The following is an 11,319-nucleotide window of genomic DNA, read 5'->3' on the forward strand; positions in this document are numbered from 1 at the left end:
AGATATCCCAAACATTAACCAGAATGAGGTGGGGTTCCCATAAAAAGGGGGATTCTCCAGCCCAGAACTCTTTGTCCAAGCCCCTCAGCACCCTGACATCTGGAATATTAAACCAAAACGAGCAGGATCCCCACCAAAGGGGGATTCTTCACCCCTTTCCTCACCTTTAGCTGGTTTTCTGGCCTCTCGAGCACTCAGCCCCCTGAGCATTGTGAATTATCTGCTCTGCCCCTCCCCAGCTGAGCCACTCGGGGGGGAAAAAGTCTCAGGTGAGATCAGAGGTGGGAAAGCCCCGGTGGGGAGGAGGAACTGGGTGGGAGCAGCACCAGGACAGGGGCAAAGCTTGGGGGAATTGTGCTGGGATCTGGCTTCTCCCCGAGCCTTGGGAGAAAAACTCCAGGGGTTTCATGGCAAGAGATGGGGAACAGGGCAAGGCTGAGCCCCTGGGAGGGGGATGTCCCCCAGGGGGGTGTTACACGCCTGGGGGAGCAATTTTGGGGTGCTCTGCACAAAGGGGAGTCTCTGACACAAAGAGAGGCAAACGAGCTTGGACAGGAGGCCACCAAGGCCCCAGCTCTGCCCTTGCCAGCCTTCCCAAAAGGACCCTGGCACTGCCTGCATTAACCCAGAGGGATCTCCCTGAGGATTTGGGGGAGCAGAGGAGGCTGGAAACCCCCATATCAGCACAGGATCCCTGCTCCTGCTCTTCCTCCCCACCCCAGCATCACCCCAATCCCGAGCAGAGCCCTTTGCTGTGCATCAGAGCCTCCCCCACGGACAGGGAGGCAGGAGCTGCAGTCCCACTGTGATCCCCAGGAAGAGGAAAAACCAGTCAGCAAAAACCTCCCCCTCTGGAGCAGCAAACTGTGTGAACCCAGGGAAACACTGCTGGGGTGGGAAATGCAGCACCCCTGGCACAGCCTGGCCAAGGCTGAGCTCTGCTGCTCAAGGGCACCCCTGGAAAAGAGCCCCAGGGCTCAGCTTGTGTGGTTCTCAGTGCTCTGGAGGCAGGCAGGGCTGAGGGAGGTGGGTGAGTCACTCCTGCCACGGAGCATCCTCGTCAGGAGAGCTCTAAGGATGTAATCAGTGTGAAACTGCTCATTGTCCCCTCCATCCCCACGCTGGGGACATGCACACCCTTCATCATCATCATCACCAGCTCATGGAGGGAACAGCTCCCTGTGACACAGCTCAGCAGAAACCCAGGAGCATCCCTCATTGACTGAGTTCCCAGGGTGATTATTATAATTAAGGCAGACTTCAGGAATTGCAAGTGACAGGGAAAAAACGCCCCAGTTCTGACATGGCACCACGGGGAGGGGTTTGGTGCCTCCCCCTCTCCAGTCCTTGGCTGGGTTTCCACGTGGATGCCTGGCCTTTGGTTTTATTCTGTTTATTCTGCTCCTGACCCTGGGTTTGCAGCATGGCAGGTGGGAATCCTGGGAGCACACACATCTCTGGCACCTGGAGATGTTCCTGGCCAGGGCTTGGAGCAGCCTGGCGTGGTGGAAGGTGCTCCTGCCCGTGGCAGGGGGTGGATCTGGGTGAGCTTGAAGGTCCCTTCCCACCTAAACCTGAAATTCCCGTGGTTCTGTGAGGTTTTGTGCCTCCTCCACCTCAGCTCACAGCCCTGCCTGGGAATTCTTCACCTGAGCAAGGAGAGGAGAGGCCCCCATCAGGGACAAGGCGATGTCCCCATCAGGGACAGGGCAATGTCCCTGTCACAGACAGGGTGACACCCCCATCAGGGATAGGGTGACGTCCCCATCAGGGACAGGGTGACACCCCCATCAGGGACAGGGCGATGTCCCTGCCACAGACAGGGCGATGTCCCCATCAGGGTGGCACCCTCACAGCTCAGGGGAAGCAGATTTTGTGGAAGTTCCTGAAGCATTGGGTAATTTTTTGCCTCCCAGCCCTGAGCAGCAGGGTCAGGCCCAAGGGCAGACCCAGGAAGGGCTTTGGTGGCAGGGGGATCCCAGAGTCCCAGAATGTCCTGAGCTGGAAATGCCCCCCCAGGGACCATCCCAACAACCCCACCCTGTGCCTGGGGGTGCCCAAACCCTCCTGGAGCCCTGGCAGCCTCAGGGCTGTGCCCATCCCTGGGGACCTGGGCAGTGCCAGCAGCCTCGGGGGGGAAGAACCTTCCCTGAGACCCACCCTGAACCCGCCCTGGCCCAGCTCTGCCACTCGGGTCCTGTCCCGGCCACCACAGGGGTGTCAGAGCTGCCACTGCACTTCCCACTGGGATGTCAAGCCCTGCTGTGAGGAACGAGATAACAGCTCTGAGAAAAACCCCAAAGCTCCAATGAAAACCCCAAAACTCCAATGAAAATGCCCAAATCTCTGATAAAAACCCCAAAACTCTGATAAAACCCCAAAACTCTGATGAAAACCCCAAAGCTCCAATGAAAACCCCAAAACTCTGATAAAACCCCAAAGCTTTGAAAAAAACCCCAAAACTCTGATGAAAACACCAAAACTGATGAAAACCCCAAAACTCTGATGAAAACACCAAAACTCTGATTAAAAACCCCCAAAACTCTGATTAAAAACCCCCAAAACTCTGATAAAAACCCCAAAGCTCTGATAAAACCCCAAAGCCCAGGCCCTGTAGCCCCCCAGGGCCAGGCTGCCCCCGTGCCCAAAGAGGGGCAGCTCCTTGGGCAGGGCTGTGCCACCAGAGCCAAAGCTCCTGGAGAGGGACAGGGACAACCAGAGGCTCCAACAGCACCCAGCCACAGCCCCAGGATGAATTAATTTGCATTAATAGCAGGAAACCACCCAAGCTCCCCCAAAAAACTCACCCTCCACCATCTCAGGGCTCCAAGATTCGGCTCAGCCCCCCAAGCCAAGGAAGATCCCGGGTTCCTGGAGCTGGTGTGAGCTCCTGGCTGCTCCCTGGCCCCTCAAACCCAGCACCCAAGGGCAGCACAATGCAACCCCAGCGTTGCCACACCAGGGCTGGTTGTGACACAGCTGCTGAAAACCTGAGTAAGCTGCTCTTCCCCACTGACCCTCTGCAAATCCCTCCTAATCCAATCTTGTTTGTGGCTTTAAGCTGGACCCTCCCATGCTGAACACCCCTGTTTGCTCCACAGTTGGGAAAATCCTGGGCTTTTCTCAGTGCTGGGTGCAGATCTGATGCAGAAGGCACCAGTGTCACAGACATCTTCTATGAAAAATCCTTTCCTTGGGATTTTTTCCTCCTGAGAAGCTGAGAGGCCTCGGGAACAAAATGGAACCAATGGTTATCTGCTGCTGTGGAATGCAACAGATGCATCTGGGATTGGGCTCATGTGGTTGTTTCTAATTAATGGCCAATCACAGCCCAGCTGGCTCAGACTTTCTGAGAATCATAAGCCTTTGTTATCATTCTTTCTTTTTCTATTCTTAGCCAGCCTTCTGATGAAATCCTTTCTTCTATTCTTTTAGTATAGTTTTAATATAATATACATCATAAAATAATAAATCAGCCTTGTGAAACATGGAGTCAGATCCTGGTCTCTCCCCTCACCCTCAGACCCCTGTGAGCACCACCACACTCCAGAGCTTCCTTCTCCTCGTGTGTGGAGGTGTTTGGGGACAGGGACCTGCACCCCCAGCTCCACATCCCCCTGGCACAGTCTCTGTGTGCCCCTGGGCCAGCCTGGCACAGCCAGGAGTTCTCCTTTGCTGGGTTCTCCAGGTTTAAAACAGAGATTTCTCCACCTTATCCCAACACAAGGGAGGAGCTGGAGGAGACAAACCCTGGTCTGACCTCCAGCTCCCCCCACAAATCCCAGCTGGGATCCAGGTTAGGAAACCAGCCCCAAACCGAATTATTTTGGTGTGATATCCCCCCAGAAGGTGCCAGAGCCGCATTCCCACCACAGCCCAGGGCTGGGAATGCTCTGCCCTCCCCGGGGCCATCCCACAGATGGATCCCACATGGGGAGGACACAAAGCTGTGGGTTTGCCCCAGGCTGCCACGGCCACGAGCCTCTGTGGTGCCGATTGCTTCAGGGAGGAGAAAACCCTGCCCTGTGTCCCCAGGGCCAGCAAACATCGGCCACCACACGTGTGGCACAGCAGAGCAGCTCAGCCAGGAGCCAGGAGGATGGAAATGCTGTAATTACCCTCAGCATCCCTGGAATCTGCAGGAAAGTCTTGACACAGAGGAGGAAATCTGGTTTAGCTTTCCTAAAAGGAAAGCTGAATGTGTTTATAAAGGGAGGCACAGGTGGAGAGGCTGGCACAGGCTGGAGCAGTGGGAATGGAGCTCCTTTCCCTCTGCTTCCCCTCCAAATAATCCTGGATCTTGTTTGGATCCATCCAGCTCAGTGCAGGAACATCCTCAGGGATCTGCACCCACCAACTCTGCCTGTAAATCCACATGGAGCTGGGGAGGAGCCCCAGAGGGATCCAGGCTGTGCCAAAGCAGCCCCAGAGGGATCCAAACCATGCCAAAGCAGCCCCAGAGGGATCCAGGCTGTGCCAAAGCAGCCCCAGAGGGATCCAAACCATGCCAAAGCAGCCCCAGAGGGATCCAGGCTGTGCCAAAGCAGCCCCAGAGGGATCCAACCTGTGCCAAAGCAGCCCCAGAGGGATCCAACCTGTGCCAAAGCAGCCCCAGAGGGATCCAGGCTGTGCCAAAGATCTTCCAAACTAATGAGCAAATAAACAAGAATAATAAGAGTGACTGAAATAACTCCAGGCATGGAAAGCAGCTCCAGCTCAGGGCCCTGCAGCTCTGTGATGGGGTGAGCTCCTTCCAGTGGCGTCAGAGGGATGGGATGGGATGGGATGGAATAGGATGGAATAGGATGGAATAGGATGGGATGCCAGTGCCAGTCACCCCTAAATGACTATTTTTTAACACACACCCAAACCAAGCTCATTTTGAGCTGTGGGACAGAACAAGATGCTCTTTGAGGTCCCTTCAACCCAAACCATTCCACGATTCTCTGATTTTACCCCCCCAAGCTGCTCCCCTGGCCAGGCCCCTGGGCTCTCTGCAAGTGCTTTGTGTGTTGTAATTTCCCTTGCAGCCCCAGCAGTGACTCCTGGAGCTCTCTGTGTGTGTAAAGCTCCACCCCATGCTGGGTAAAACCCCAGCCAGGAATTCCCAAATTCATCTTTGGAGGCAGCAACTGCCACGGCAGCCATCCTGCAGAGCATGGACAGGGACAATGCAGGGGATGGATGTGACACTGAGCCGTGGATGTGTCACACAGGGCTGTGGATGAGCCCCTGGAGAGGAGCAGCAGAGATGCCACAATCTGGGATCTCTGCTCACGGGGGCTCGCCCTCCTCACCACCCAAAACAATGCGAAAACAGCAAATTTCCCAACTTTTGCCATTCCCTGCTGCAGCCCGGCCCCGGATGTTCCCTCCCAGCAGCTCAGCCTGCCCCCCTCCATCCCCAGCCTGCTCCGGGGCACCCCAAAATTTCCTTTTTACCTCCTGGCCCTGGAGCTGCTCCTTCCAGCGGCGATGCCGGACAGGGACAGACACGGGGACAGACACGGGGATAGATACAGGGACAGACACAGGGACACTCCCGCCGGCCTCTGCCGCTGAGCAATGATTAATTCCAGCTCCGGGTGACAAAGTGAAAGCCAAACAAGGCGAGGCCGGGGTGTCCCCGCTGCTTTTCCCTGGCCGCGGGTGCCGCCCGCCGCTGGCAGCTCCCGGCGGGACTGGAAAGACCTGTCCGGCCTCCAGAGGAGCGGCAGAGGCCAGCAGGGATCCCGGCACCGCCTCGGGGCTGTCACCGCGCCCCGAGCCTGCAGAAGGGCGGGGGACACGGGGGGATGCATCCCACAGCCCAGAGAGGAACCCGAACCTGTTTCAGCCCCAAATTCCTGATGAAAACCCCAAAACTCTGATAAAACCTCAAAGGTCTGATGAAAACCCCAAAGCTCTGATAAAAACCCCTAAATTCTGATAAAAACCCCAAAGCTCTGATGAAAACCCCAAAGCTAAATTCCCTGGATCTGCCCAGGGAATGAACACATTTAATAAAAACCCCAAAGTTCTGATAAAAACCCCAAAGCTCTGATGAAAACCCCAAAGCTCTGATAAAACCCCAAAACTCTGATGAAAACCCCAAAACTCTGATGAAAACCCCAAAGCTCTGATAAAAACCCCAAAGCTCTGATGAAAACCCCAAAGCTCTGATGAAAACCCCAAAGCTAAATTCCCTGGATCTGCCCAGAGAATGAACACATTTAATAAAACCCCCAAAGTTCTGATAAAAACCCCAAAGCTCTGATGAAAACCCCAACCCTCTGATGAAAACCCCAAAGCTGTGATGAAAACCCCAAAGCTGTGACGAAAACCCCAAAGCTCTGATGAAAACCCCAAAGCTCAATCCCCCGGGTCTGCCCAGGGAATGAACACTTTTAATCTGTCCTTGAGCCAGGCTGGGCCTGGAGGCTCCTGATTTATGGCTGGGACCCTGAAATGCTCGAGGAGTAACCCCGGGGATGCCCCATCCCAAATCCAGAAGGCCCCGAGGCAGCACAAACAGCACAGCCAGGGGGAGAAAACGGGGAAAAACTGGGGGAAATGCAGCTTTACTCCTCCCTGATGTTTAATAACCTTTCTTGTCCTCTGAGCAGCAGATTTTTGGCAGCACAGCTGATTTTCCTCCAGGCTGGAAAAGCTTTGGAGCCCGGCAGCTGCTCCATCCCCTCACCCTGCACCAGGAACCCCCAAAAAAAGGCTCCAAAACCAGGAGGGATGCCAGGCTTGGGGGGGCCCTTCCTGAGCTCCCTGGGATCCCCGCAGCGTTCCCGGGCTGCTGGGGGAGATCTTTCAGCGCAGAAGATCCCAGGGATGCAGCAGAGCATCGGAGCCAGAGGATGAGGCACTTACCGGGCACGGGGGAGAGGCGCTGACAGCCCGCAGGAGGCGAGAGGAGGAGTTAATGGTGCTGCAATTCCCTCTGCCTCCATCGTTAGGGAAGGAAAACGCAGCCGAGCAGCCCCGCTCGGATGCACGAGGTAATTTGTTTCGGATTTAATGGCATCCTGCTTCCTGGAGGTGGGAAAAGCCTCTGCTTGTGCCGGCCGTGGCCCGGGGAAGGTGGAGGCAAAGCGGGGAGATTCGAGGAGTTTTGTGGAGGGAAAAGCTCGGCTGAACCTGGGCAGGGCTGCAAGAGGCTGGGAGCACTGGAGTGAGATATCACCCCCAGGAGCTGCTGGCTGAAAAATGCCTAAAATCAGCTTCATGTGGGGAAATCAATGTTTTATGAAGGGTCTCAGCAAGGTTTTCAGGTTTTCTCCTGCCCACCAAAGTCCCACACTAAAGCAGCATCACCACGCCCTGCACAGAGCAGCGGCATCACCTCAGCCAGAACCAGGAGTTTGGGGGCAGGACAGCAGAGGGAAGGAGGGAGGAACCCCGGCTTTCTGTGGGACTGAATCCTCTCCTGGAGCCCTGAGTTTTGCAGGAGGAGGTCAGGATTTCCCCCAGCCTGACGTGTTTCCTCCTCGGGGCCTCTTGTTTGTGCAGGAGCGTTTCCTCCTCCCGAGGGAGCAGCCAGGATGGGCTCTCACACCCCTGACTTCCCCACACTCCAAAACACCTCGAATTCAGGAATCAGATGCCCTCAGATCACCCTCCCTAAAACCTGCAGACACCTCCTGTGTCTGGCTTTTAATCCTGAGCCCTGCCAGGGTTGGGAATTCCAGTCCAATCTCCAGGTGCTGCTGCTGCTGCAAGAGAGAGAGAGAAATAATCAAATACAGACCTGGGGGGGGGGGGTCCCACAGCAGTGAAATCGCTGGGTTTTTCCTGCAGGGCTGGAACAAGGAAGAGATAAACCAGGTTTGCTCCAGAGCACAGGCAAACAACTGCTTATCACCACGCTGGCAGCCTCAAGGCTATTGCAGGGTGTCAGGAAAAGTGAAATTCCTCTCCTCTCCCGGGAAAGGTTCTATTTTTGGCCCCTCTGTCCCAGGGAGCTGGGGCTGGAGAGGAGCCAGCCCTGCAGAGCCCCTTCCCTCCCTGCCACACTCCAGGGAAGGGATGCACTTCGGGGGAAACTGAGGCAGCTCTGGCTCAAGCTGCAGGATCCCCCTGGCCTGGCTCACTGAGAAGGCTCCAGGCAGAGCTCAGAGCCCCTTCCAGGGCCTAAAGGGGCTTCAGGAGAGCTGGAGAGGGACTGGGGACAAGGATGGAGGGACAGGACACAGGGAATGGCTCCCACTGCCAGAGGGCAGGGATGGATGGGAGATTGGGAATTGGGAATTGTTCCCTGGCAGGGTGGGCAGCCCTGGCTGCGGGTGCTCCACGCCTGGCAGTGTCCCCAGGACAGGGCTTGGAGCACCCTGGGACATGGAAGGTGTCCCTGCCATGGCAGGGGTGGAATGGGATGAGCTCTAAAGTCCCTCCCAACCCAAACCACTGCAGGATTCTGTGATAACCCAAAGCTCAGCTGCAAAGGGGCAGAGCCAGACTTTGTGCTGGGTTTTCCAGTGACATTTTAGGGGTCACTGGTCATTTTCAGGCTGGAAAATGATGAATCCTGTGTCCCTGAGGGGGACAGAAAAAGCCCCAGCTGGCCTGACCCAGTGAGAGACCCCCAGGTCCTTCTGCCAACACATTTGTGACACTCCCTGCACCACAATCCCCTTGGCCAAAGAGGACAGACCCATCCATTTCTCCCTCCACCCCTGGCTCCGCTCCCAGCCCTCACCAGCTCACCCCAGTGAGCTCCATCACTCCCCTGCAATGCCCAACCCCAGCAGCCAACACATGGAAAAAGCCCATTTTGGATGATTCCCTTCTGCCCAAGTGTGAGATCGCTAATTGAGGGTAAAATTCCATCCAGGCTCCTGAAAATAGCCCGATAAATGAGCTCAGCTCTTTGCTGCTTGACTCAGCTAATCCTTCAGCTGCCGCCAGACAGCTTTGATTGTATCTTCTCTCCTTGGGCTCCCTTTAATGCCAAGGCCGAGCCGTGGCAGCTGCAGCAGCTCCCTGCAATTCCTAATCTGCCTTTATTCCTGGCTGCACCACCGAACAGAGGTCGGCTCCCGCTCCTGCTTTGATTTATGAATATGGATCGTGTTGGTTAAGCCATTAGGAGCGGTGATGGAGCAATTCCCGGTACATCCTGCACCGCCCGTGCCTCATTTGCAGCTCGCCCCGCAGAACGCTCCCCCTGCAACGCTGCTCTTCATGCAGGGAAGATTATATTAAAGCTTTGTCTGTAATGCTGTAATTCCACCTCGCCTCCCTGAGCCCTCTCCAATGGGAAACAGCCCCGCTGCGGGCAGGGAAACGCTGGGGAGAGGAGGGAACTCAAACCCAGCGGGAGGAGCTGATGTCCCGCCCCAAAAGGCTGAAGGGAAAGAGTTAAATCCTCTGTCAGCCCAGTGGGGACCTGCTCTGGCTGCCTGTGGTGCTGCCCCAATGCCCCCATCCATCCATCCATCCATCCATCCATCCATCCATCCATCCATCCATCCATCCATCCATCCATCCATCCATCCATCCATCCCTCCCTTAATCCATCCATCCCTCCCATCCATCCATCCATCCATCCATCCATCCATCCATCCATCCATCCATCCATCCATCCATCCCTACCTTAATCCATCCATCCATCATCCATCCATCCATCCCTGCATTCCTCCCTTAACCCATCCATCCACCCATCCATCCATCCATCCATCCATCCATCTGTCTATCATCCATCTGTCCATCATCCATCCGTCCATCCATCCATCCATCCCAGGGCATGCTCCAGCTGGAATAATGGGGATGAGAGGGGGCTCATCCTGCTCTGCCCCCCCGGGAGCAGCCCAGCCCTGCAGGGCAGGGCCTCCACCCCGGCTGGGGCCGAGCATCGCTCCCGGGAGGCCCGGCACGGTCGGATCCCGGCCCAGGGAAGCTCAGCACGGTCGGATCCCGGTCCAGGGAAGCCCAGCACGGTCGGATCCCGGTCCAGAGAAGCCCGGCACGGTCGGATCCCGGTCCAGAGAAGCCCGGCACGGTCGGATCCCGGTCCAGGGAAGCCTGGCATGGTCGGATCCTGGTCCAGAGAAGCCCGGCACTGTCGGATCCCGGTCCAGGGAAGCCTGGCACTGTCGGATCCCGGTCCAGGGAAGCCTGGCACTGTCGGATCCCGGTCCAGGGAAGCCCGGCACGGTTGGATCCCGCTCCCGAGGTCGCATTCCCGCATTCCCGGTGCGGGATCAGCCCTTTGCAGCGCTGCGGAGGAAGAACCAGGCTGTGCCCGGAGGCCTGGCTGTGCAATTAGAGAAAACAAAGGGGGAGAAGGGAATTGTGTGAGCAGGGGCCCGGGGCGCAGCTCCTTCCTCCTGGCTCCCAGCCGTGTTTTTTTCCCATGGCTTGTTTTGGAGAGGAGGAGGTTTCCCCTGCAGCCGCCCCCCCTGTCAGGCATCGCCCAGCACAGGGATAATTTGGCACCTTCTCCCTAAAAAAACAGCAGGGGCCAGGATGTGGTCATGGGTGAAACAAGCACTTTGTCCATGTGGGAATCTTTGGGAAGGGTCCCAAGCAAAGCCAAGTTTTCCCTTCACAGCAAAAGCCCTTGGGAAGGTGCATGAGTAATATCGAAGGCCTCTCTTTTCCAGAGCAGCAGAAAATTAAATTTCCATGTTATTTATCCAAGAACTCCTAAATGGAGCAGATCCTCCCAGCTCATCACTCACCAGCATCCCCTCATTTGTTTCTAATTAGCAGGAGCACACAGGGGCTGAGCCAGGCAGGTAATGGAGCTCAGGATCCTGGGAGATCAGGAAAACCACCCTGACAGGCTGGGATCAAGGCACTGGAGCAGGGAACAAGGGGACACTGGCTCTGAGGGCTCAGGGGTGGTGCAAACCAGGACTGAGGGACAGGGGACACACGAGGGACTGCAGCTCTGGGTGGGCAGCTCTGGTGTCCCAGGGCAGGAATAATTTGGGTTCCTGGAGGTGAGGAGAGGGATGACAAAGTGGCAGAAAGCCGCAGGGAGAAGTGACCTATGGAGGAAAATGCTCCCAAGAGAGGTAAGATATGAAGGGAGGAATTTGGGGTTGTCCTCCAGGTTCTGGAGATGGAATGATGGGAACTGGTTCACTTGGGATCAGCTGGAGAGGGGTGGGACGTGGGACAGTGGATTGGTGGGGAAGGAGGGGCCGAGTCCCACAGGGGTGCCCCAGGGGTCCCAAGTGCCACAGGTACCTCCAGGGGTCCTGGTTTCAGCAGGTGGCCTCACCCAAGAGCCTCAGGGTGCAACAGTTCACACGTCTGTGTGGCTCCCAGTCCCATGAGTGTCCATATCCACATGGATCCTAACCCTATGAGTGTCCACGTCCA

Source organism: Molothrus aeneus, chromosome 11 (genome assembly GCF_037042795.1).
Source record: "Molothrus aeneus isolate 106 chromosome 11, BPBGC_Maene_1.0, whole genome shotgun sequence".
NCBI classification, from domain to species: Eukaryota; Metazoa; Chordata; class Aves; order Passeriformes; family Icteridae; genus Molothrus; species Molothrus aeneus.